Below are 9,618 nucleotides of genomic sequence, written 5' to 3' on the forward strand. Positions count from 1 at the left end.
AAACAGTTAAAAAAAAGGAGGAAAAAAAGTCACCTACATCTTGGATGCCCTGGGAGTAAGCAGATAAACATCAAATTTTCATTTTTGGGTGAACTATCCCTTTAAGCCCCACCCACATCCAGTTGTAATCCAAATGTAGATACAAAATAATTTGCCAACAGATGCAGATACATGAACAAAAAGTGGCTCCATACTTTGCTGTTTTTATTGAGTTTGAAGAAATGCACTTTGCTATTGCCAATATTTAACCCTGCATACAAGAATATTATGAATATACAATGATTTCTCAGGAAATAACAATAATTGTCATGATTTATGAAAGAAGATGTCAGGAAGTAAACAAGTGAAATACTCCATCATCTATATAATTAGTCTGGAAAGACAGGCACCAACATGTTCTGGGGAGATGGTGTTACACCTGGGTCAAATTAACATTTTGATATAAAACAACACACACATATGCAAAGCCGTGCACACTAAACACTTTTTGAACAAAGGCAACTGTGAGAAGACATCCCTTGTGAAAAAAACAGAAAATTGATGGGCCTGTGTCCTAAACTCTTCTGTGTCCTGTGTGTGTGTGTGTGTGTGTGTGTGTGTGTGTGTGTGTGTGTGTGTGTCATATCTCTGTGTGTGTGTGTGTGTGTTTGTGTGTGTGTCATATCTGGGTGATATCAGTATGTCTGGGCAGTCGAGGCGTGAATTCCTCATAGACATTTCCAACACGATTCTCCTACCCTGCTGTTTTTCTTTTCATTAGAGGTGTGAATTCCTGATAGATATTTAGGCGACAACAGACTTGTCGCTTTGTCTAAACAGATAAGATAGTATCAAATCAATTTGGATTATTTTTTCCTCACTAGAAAGTAATTGAGACATGACCTCAATTCAGTGGCCCCTTAAAGTGACAGTTTGTGATTTGAATTGGTAGATATATTTTATTTATTTATTTTTTATTTTATTTTATTTTTTTGAGTGAATGAATGGATAACCTTGGGTTATGATTTAATGTGCATCTCTTTCACCTTCAGAGTGTATGTGGGCCATATGTAAATGAATTAACTAAACTTAAACTTAAAGTTAAAGTTGAGCATACACTGCAATTTCCATCCAATTTTGAGCCGATTTCTGAGTTGTACGACTCAACCAAATTTTGCTGCTGTTACTTAAAACTGCAATTTGGTGGTGCTTATGAAGAGAATATTTTGCCAAGCAATAGTGAACAGGAAAGGAAGAATCTCGTCTCTGTACTTTTACATTTGGTGTTATTTCCTAAACACCACAGTGAATAAAAAATTTGAATGGCTGTATGAAAACATATAACTAATGTTTAACTTCTCTTCCTCTAACATGTGGGTGTCTGAAACAAAAATTTGCACATGCTACCCCTTGTACACTACTGTATTTCTGCTTTCTATGAGCACCACTGTCAGAGAGAGAATTAGCGTTTTCATTCAGCCCGTCTGTTGCAGACAAATGCAAAACTTTTGTGTTTTATCGAAGAGACCATTGGGCTGTTCACACAGAACACGTATTTGTATTTAAAAGGCAAGGCATAGGCATGCAAGGCCTAGAGACCTTTGTTTTTTAAATGCTGAAATTATTTTAACTTTAGTGCCACATTTTTAGAACATCCTGTCCCCACGCAAAAGACATAAGTGCTGCAGTCAAATGTGTCTGTTTAGTGCATGTTTACACAGAAAACTCAGTTCACCATCTACTGCATGCTACTCTGACAGTTTACAAACCCGTATACTGACTATTGTTCATGTTGTTAAGTGTTTTGTGTATCTTAAGCTGTTTGAAGATGATTGATAGGTATAACAACTACATGGTGTATTTCTCAAAAAAAAAAAAAAGAAAAAAAAAAATTGACCCTCAAATAAAAAGGCTTGACTTGCTAATCAAAATTTTATTTACCAGAACTCTTTTCTTAAGGCTCTAAATTATTAAGAAGTTTCCAGATCTAACAGTTTGCCAGAGTTGTTGTTGTTCTTAGTGAATTACTTGTCAAGATAGTTTGGTATTGTTTGCATAAGAGTGTGTGTGTTTGTGTTTGCAAGCATACGTATGCCCTTTATCAATAATGCAGAACTAGAGAGAGCTGGCTGTTAACAGGAAATGAGTTCTATGCACAGTAGGACTTTCTTCTGTGACATTTACAGGCGTCCGGATCTCCACACATGCTGGCCACCCACCAGCCCAACGAGTGGCTCTAATGACACCCCCCATGGCCACACGTTCTCAGGATATGCAACAAACACCTGTTAGATGGGAAAACTTGAGGTAGTGTGGGTGCACACAAGTTATTTGTTCCGTTGTTATGTTTGATTGCGTCTGATGTTGAAAACCTTTAAAAATATAAAGCCTGTGTTAAATACTTAATTAGCTGCAATTCTCACCTCACCCACTCTTCTCTGAGCCCCTTTTGTTGCTCCCCTTCTGTGGCTCCACAGTGGTATCTCCTGACGTCTGACACACGTCTCTTCCCCTGACACCTGAGCTCCTCATTAATGTCAGTGCTACTGGGAAAAAGACTGGAACAAGGAAGAATGGCTGAATCAAATTATGCACAGTCTACTGTTAGACAGAAAAAGAGAGAGGGAAGGGCTGATGAATAAAGAGACAGTGAGGCAGAGAAGGAGAGAACAGCTGAGGATTTGAAGATCTGGGTTAAAAGAAACTTCTCTCTCGCAGACCATATTTCACTCTGTTTTGTTCCCGTCTTGATTCATAATTTAACCAGTTATTAACAGTCCCATCTAGTTAGGCTACCGATGATGTATGTGCACCAGAATTATACTTTTAGAGAATGTCTAGAAAACATTGTGTGATTATCTATTCATTTGTTAACTCTTTGTGGTTTGCTGCTCTTCAAAATAAATTAATATTTTAAAAATCAGAATCAATTAATCAGAAAACAAATTCAACAACAACACATGTGGATCAACAGAGTGCCCTAACGGAACAAAAACTTAACTTAAATTGTTGATTTTAAAAGATGGATTTAAAAAGCTTTTCTTTTTTTCAGTTTAGATAAAAATGGTATAATAAAATGTAAGACATTGTTCATGCTTCTTATTAGGATTTTTTTCATTTGCTTCTGCTGACACCAAGTGGATACAGGGTGACATTACAAAAGCACATCATCCAGTAACAGCATTTAAGTTTGTCTCTAATTTTGTTTATTCTGTTATATTAATCACAGTATAACACATTTTCTTTTTGTTCATTCATTTCTTTTTTATTTTTATTTTATTTTATCCCTACCCCAAACTTTTGAATGGTAGTGGATCACAGTTTTCACAAAAACATTAAGCAGCAAAACATCTCTGTTATGTATGCAACCCTCATTCCCCGAAGGAGGGAACAGAGACGTCACGTCAGTGATGACTGATGAATTGGGATCTCGCTTAAGAGACCAATCCACTTCAAGTGTAACTAAATGAGCCAATGCACATTGGAATGCGATTATTGTATCCAGCTGCCGCTGATCACATCATGAGTATAAGAGGCAGCAGGTAGACCGCAATCATTTATGCTTTCACAGAGGAGCTGAGCCGGTGACCCGGCAGCTCAACAGTGGTACAGCAACTGTGGCGACAGGACGTGATGTAACCGTTCCCTCCTTCGGTCACTCTCGGCACCACGTCGGTGATGACCGACAAATTGGGATCCCTACCAACATGCCACAGGTGCTGCCCCCTCCAGTGCCCTGCATAGGCCTCCTAATCCTTCCTATAAGGCAGACAATAGGACCGGGCTCTACACAGAGATGGTCGACTACAGTTGTTCCTCACAACCCGACAGTAGGACTTGGATAACACTGGGAAAGCATGCCCTTCCATTTGGAAGAGAAGACACTGTGGAGTCACCTCCTCCCAGATGGGTTAATTGACATTTACTCACAGGGAGTAACACCGAGGGGCCCTAATGCACATGAAAGTCTCTGAGATGGCTCATGGCTCCAACGTGTTAGGAGTCACCCAGCCAGCAGCTCTACAAATGACTGCTAGCAAGGCACCATGAGCCAGCGCCCAGGATGATGCGACACCCCTAGTGGAGTGAGGATGCAGCCTGAGTGGGCAGGGCACACCTTGTGCTTTGTAGGCCAAGGTGATGACATCCACTATCCAGTGGGCCATCCTCTGCTTGGAGACAGCTTTCCCCTTCTGCTGTTCACTGTAACAGACAAAGAGCTGTTCTGAGGTCCTAAAGTGCCAAGTTCTATCCACATATTGCCACAGTGCGCTTACAGGACCGAGCAAAGATAGGGCTGGGTCTGCCTCCTCCAGGGGCAGCACTTGAAGGTTCACTACCTGGTCCCTGAAGGGAGTGGTAAAAACCTTGGGCACGTAGCTGGGACGGGGTCTCAGTGTTGCACTGGAATCAGCCAGCCCAAACTCAAGGCACGATTCGTTGACTGAAAATGACCTGCAGGCATTTTCGGTCAACGAATCGTGCAGAAGTTCAGGGAAGTTCTGGTCCACACGGTCGCAGTGTTGTCCGTGTGAACCAGAACTTCCCTGCCCCAAAGGTACCCTCTGAAGCATCTCCGGGCAAGGCGTACTGCTAGCAATTTGAGACAATTGATATGCCAATGCAGTTGGGGACCCATCCAAACCCCTGACACTGCTTGCCTGTTGTAAGTGCCCCCCCAAGTCGATGGCCAAGGCATCTGTGAATTCCAAGTCTGATGGTCTGCAGGAGCCACCGAGATGGACTGGGCTAACCAGGCTCCGAGAGACTGTGCCAGAGGAACCAACAGAGCCACCGATGTACCCACGGTGGGCAAGCGTGGTGGAACTCAGGGACTCGGCCCGAGGCCTGTGACAGGAGAGGGTGGAGTGTGGGTGTGAAGTGTAACACTCACCTGATTCCTCCATGTGCGGGAGAAAACACAGAATCCCGACTTGAGGCTTGTGACAGTCCAGCACGCGATGACATGAAGGAGGGACTCGAATGCTACAGCACTTATCTGGTTCCACGAATGGGCAGGAGGGGTGCTCTTGGGCGACCCACTGCTGCCTGCTGGCGAGAGAGGAGGATGGAAGTGACCCTGTGATGCACAGTTCACAACTCTCTTCCTCTTGAGACCCAGAGACTGAGGAAACCACTCTTTTATTGATTAAGTTTTGGGTACCACTGGCTGTTGGGCCAGTGGCAGTTCAATTTTGAAATGAGAGACTTGATTCTCCACCCGGCCCTCCTCCGGGGAAGGGAGTGGTGCAGTCACCATCTCCAGATGAGCAGACTTATCCATCTCGGGGTTGACCGTCCCAGGGCCTCCTGCACTTGTGCTTACTTCCAGATTTGGCGGGGGCCTGGATGGGTTGGGTGTCCTGCCTGTGACCGGCTCCACGATGCTGCCTGGTGGAAGGCTGCTGCTGCTGCATGGGCAGCCGCAGGGAGGTGCTCACAGCGACAAGCAGGTTGAGGGACTGCAGCCGGGGTGGAAGCAGCAGGTTTCCTCTGTCACAGCAAGTGTTTGATCACCTCAGTCTGCTGTGATGCCGAGAACTGCTGGGCAAAGCTCTCGACAGCGTCGCCGAAAAGTCCAGTCCATGGCATGGGAGCATTCAGGAATGCACCTTATCATGCTCTTTCATGTCAGCCAGACACAGCCAGAGATGGCGCTGCTTTACCACTAGCGTGGACATCACACAACCTAAAGACTGTGCAGTCACCTTCGTCGCTCGAAGCGCAAGGTCTATTGCAGTACGCAGTTCATGCAGAACCATCAGGTCGTGGCCACCCTCATGCAGTTCTCTCAGTTCTTTGGCCTGATGGACCTGCAGTAATGCCATGACATGAAGGGCAGAAACTGCCTCCCCACAAGCTCTGTAAGCACTGCCAGTTAGACCTGATGAATACCTACAGGCCCATGAGGGGAGACACGGGTCACCCCGCAAAGTGAAAGCGGCTGTTGGACACAGTTGCATGGCCACAGACCGCTCCACAGAGGGAATGCCCGTGTACCCCACAAGGCGTGACGAACTCCCTCTGGGGAAGCCATCACTGTGAACCTTTAAATCACCTCTGAGTCCACCGGACACAGTGCCTCCCTGATTGCAGAGTGGAACACTGGATCACGGCAGAGGCAGAGGGACCCCGTCACCTTTGACATAATGGAGTCTTTCATACAACTCCGAGATGGTCATTTCCCCACAAAAAGAACATGCGCCATCCACGAACGCCTGTTCAGCATGCTCAATGACCAGACATGTGAGACAGCGATCATGACTGTCCCGAGGTGCCAGATAGTGACCACACCCAGAAATGCACAGGTGAAGCACGCTTTTGTGCTGAAGCATGCAGGGGAGCTGCCCACCGCACACTCCTGGTGTGGCTGTCTGCAAGAAGATGATTTTCTGTTCTCGCTGTGCGACCGTGACCATCACTGCCATGCTGTAACACCCTCACTTGCTCTCTCTCTGCTTCGCAACACCAAAGTTGAGAGCAGTAGTGATGATTTTTACAACACTAAAAATGAAAGTGTATCCCATCAGGGAATGAAATGTTCTACACACACTTGTGGTCTTCACCCCGACTCGAACACTTACAGGAACATTTACTTGAATAAATACAGGAAATATGTCATGTAAGTAGACAAGTGGTCAAGTGCAAAGACAGCAAGTGTGAGTATTTGGACAACCCCAATGTCTTGAAGTGTAAAATGTATTTTAACTGGAAATGGCATTGGTGGTGACCCACAGCCAATGAGAGAGCAAGATTCAGTTGTAGTCTTACATCATTCCCCTTCTCATGCAAGTTGTTGGGGATTCTTCCTAAATAATGTGTAATGTGTGACCCCCAGTTGCCTATCCAACGTGTAATGTGCAAATCACAGCAACTTCTGGCAGGACCACTATCGTCAATATAACTTACAATTAGCATACATTTTAGTTTGGGGGAATGGGTAACAGAACAGAACCAACATCAATGATAAATGTAGCCAATAACATTAATGCTCTACATGATTATTTTAGCAACATGATTCAGTGGTCTGACTCAATGATATATTCACTTCCAAGTCCTGACTGGACGAGAGGAGGAGCTGGGGATGGAGGTGTGTGATTAGTTCCTGAGCGAGCGATAGCTGCTTAATAATGACTGAAGGGACCTTATGAAGGGAATTATGATTGGTGTCGTGATCCTATAGGTAGACGTGGATCAGCTGAGTATCAGCTGATACGAGTTTGACTAACATGGCCTGCCAGAACTATCGCTATGCTCCATTTTTTGATACCCAAAACAGGCATGTAATGTGAAAGGAACAGCAATCCGCGACTTTGAAAATCATATCGTTTATGCATCGGATTTAACAGTAACTGAATACATTTTACATAAATACATAATATTTAATATATAATACTACATAAATGTAATGCATCCCTGATCAGTCAATCAATCAATCAGTAACCAAAAACTTTTGAACAATAGTGTTAGGTAGAATACATTTATGCAAACCTACTTGTGCTGTTCACACATCTCTAATTTGGAGTCCAAGTCTCTGTGTCTATAAATATTATAAAAGAAACAGTGAGGAAATATAACAAGGAAGTATTGTGATTGTTTAAAAAGTCATTGCAAAGGAAAACAAGGAGATATGAAAGAGAACTGGAATAAACAACAGATAACACAATTGCTGTGAATTCCAACTGTGAATATAATGAACATATTTTTAAACCAGAATTTTTGACTGCTCTCCAAAACATTGGTTAATGAAAGAAAGAAGTTGCCGATAAAATAAAGCAATAGATTGGTGTAACATTTCTTAGACTTGGACCTGTTATAGAAACATACATTTATCATAAAGAAATATTAAACAGATCATATGGGTCAGTCTTTGCTACCCAACAGTGCTTTTGCTGAGCTTACCATTGCAGGCCAGAATTCTCACAGACTTGTCAGGCTGTTTGTAGACAATCATGTAAGCTACATTTTCCTATCAGCTGTTTTCTGTCTGCATAAAAGAAACCTGTGTCACATATAGCAAATCTGAACAGTCTTTCTCAAAATCGTGACATGACAGGCATTCTAGACAACCTAATCTATGGATCGGAACTCAGTCAAGCAGGGTCAAAGTGTTCAGGGAAAGTGTACTGTGCACTGTAGCAGAACCCGATTTTACCAAGTGCGACATGTTCCTGGATCAACATCTTTGTTGACCCTGGAACAACATTGTAAATAAACAAACAGATTTGAAGAACCAGTTTATAGTTCATTAATAATTTATAGTTCATGTAGTTCAGTTAATTTCCTCTGATTATAGTGATTACTCGTGGTTAAGGTTAGGTTTAGATGTAGGGATATGGTCAAGACTAAAGTTTTGGATTAAAATGATGTTCCAGGGTCAACAAAATATGTTGACCTAGGAACACATCCAACTCAGCAAAATTAGGACGTGCGTATGTTTATTATGGACAGCTCAAACAATAAAATAATTTTCTTTAAATGTCTTATTGTCTTATTGCAAATGATTCATTTATGCATGTTATTCCAAAAGAAGAAGAAGAAGAAGAAGAAGAAGAAGAAGAAGAAGAAGAAGAAGAAGAAGAAGATTTGTCATAATAATCTTTATGATCCTTTTACCAAAATGCAATGACTTCCTCTTCTCCTGCAACAGCTTTCTTTTTGGTAGAACTTTTTTTGTTTATTCTAAGGTTTTTAAAAAAATGCAGATTTTCAAATGTTCCAGACTTTTGGACCCCACTCTATTCAAACAGTGACGACAGCAAAAGATACTGACACACTGCACTGGACTGATGAGTGTTAATAATTTTCTTATGTGTATTGAGTTGAAAAAAGGAAGGAATGTAAAGAACACACACACACACACACACACACACACACACACACACACACACACACGCACGTATATATATAAAGTGACAGAAAACAGTAATTGCACAGAATGCTTTAATGTACATTTGAGGTCATTATAAGAAAAATGATGCAAAAATCAAAGCTTACATTAATGTTATTATACACAAGTTTGCAGTGCAATAATTATTTGCTGTATAACTCCATTTATTCTATGATTGGGTAAGAGTTTGCATATTAAAATAATAGATGGACACAACTGTGATGTACTCTGAAAAAAAGTATGGGTCATTTTGGTTAAAGCAGAAATACTTAGTAGTATATATCAAACCATTTGTAATAGACAAAGCAATAGTAACAGGGTAAAAAAAAAACTGTTACTATATCACGTTTTGAGTTCTAAAACAGGATGTTTTTATAGTGTAATGACCACTTACATGTCACTAGATCAAGGTAAATTTCTCAGTTTCAATTCATGACCCCTTTAATTTCTGCATTAAAATAAAGATTTTGTGGGCAATTTATGTACATCCCTGATTATTTGACTTCTTCATGACAGCTCTCAAGCAGAAAGCTTTGCATCATCACACTCTAAAGATTAAAGAGGATTGTTGGCCAGTGTGGCAATCTGTTTGATTTTGACATGCCTCTGACATCACTACTTTGGCCTTGGCAGACGATGATTTGTGTTTACATGTGCTGCAATAAAATGAACACCATTCTTTTCTCTCTTTTCCACTGGATCAACATTGATTTAAAGGCAGACACTTGATAAAAGTGTGATAAGATACA

At 41.9% G+C, this 9,618-nt stretch overlaps 1 long non-coding RNA gene across 1 annotated transcript; it reads right to left on the reverse strand.

The window, feature by feature from the left end:
- Positions 1–772: 772 nt before the first annotated feature.
- On the reverse strand, positions 773–8,109 carry LOC122138005. Its single transcript, XR_006155231.1, has 4 exons — positions 7,882–8,109; positions 7,475–7,519; positions 2,403–2,537; positions 773–2,264 (listed from the first exon to the last, which is right to left on the reverse strand). It is a non-coding gene; the product is annotated as an uncharacterized LOC122138005 (long non-coding RNA).
- Between the last annotated feature and the right edge of the window lie 1,509 nt (positions 8,110–9,618).

Source organism: Cyprinus carpio, chromosome B7 (genome assembly GCF_018340385.1).
Source record: "Cyprinus carpio isolate SPL01 chromosome B7, ASM1834038v1, whole genome shotgun sequence".
In the NCBI taxonomy this organism is placed as follows: Eukaryota; Metazoa; Chordata; class Actinopteri; order Cypriniformes; family Cyprinidae; genus Cyprinus; species Cyprinus carpio.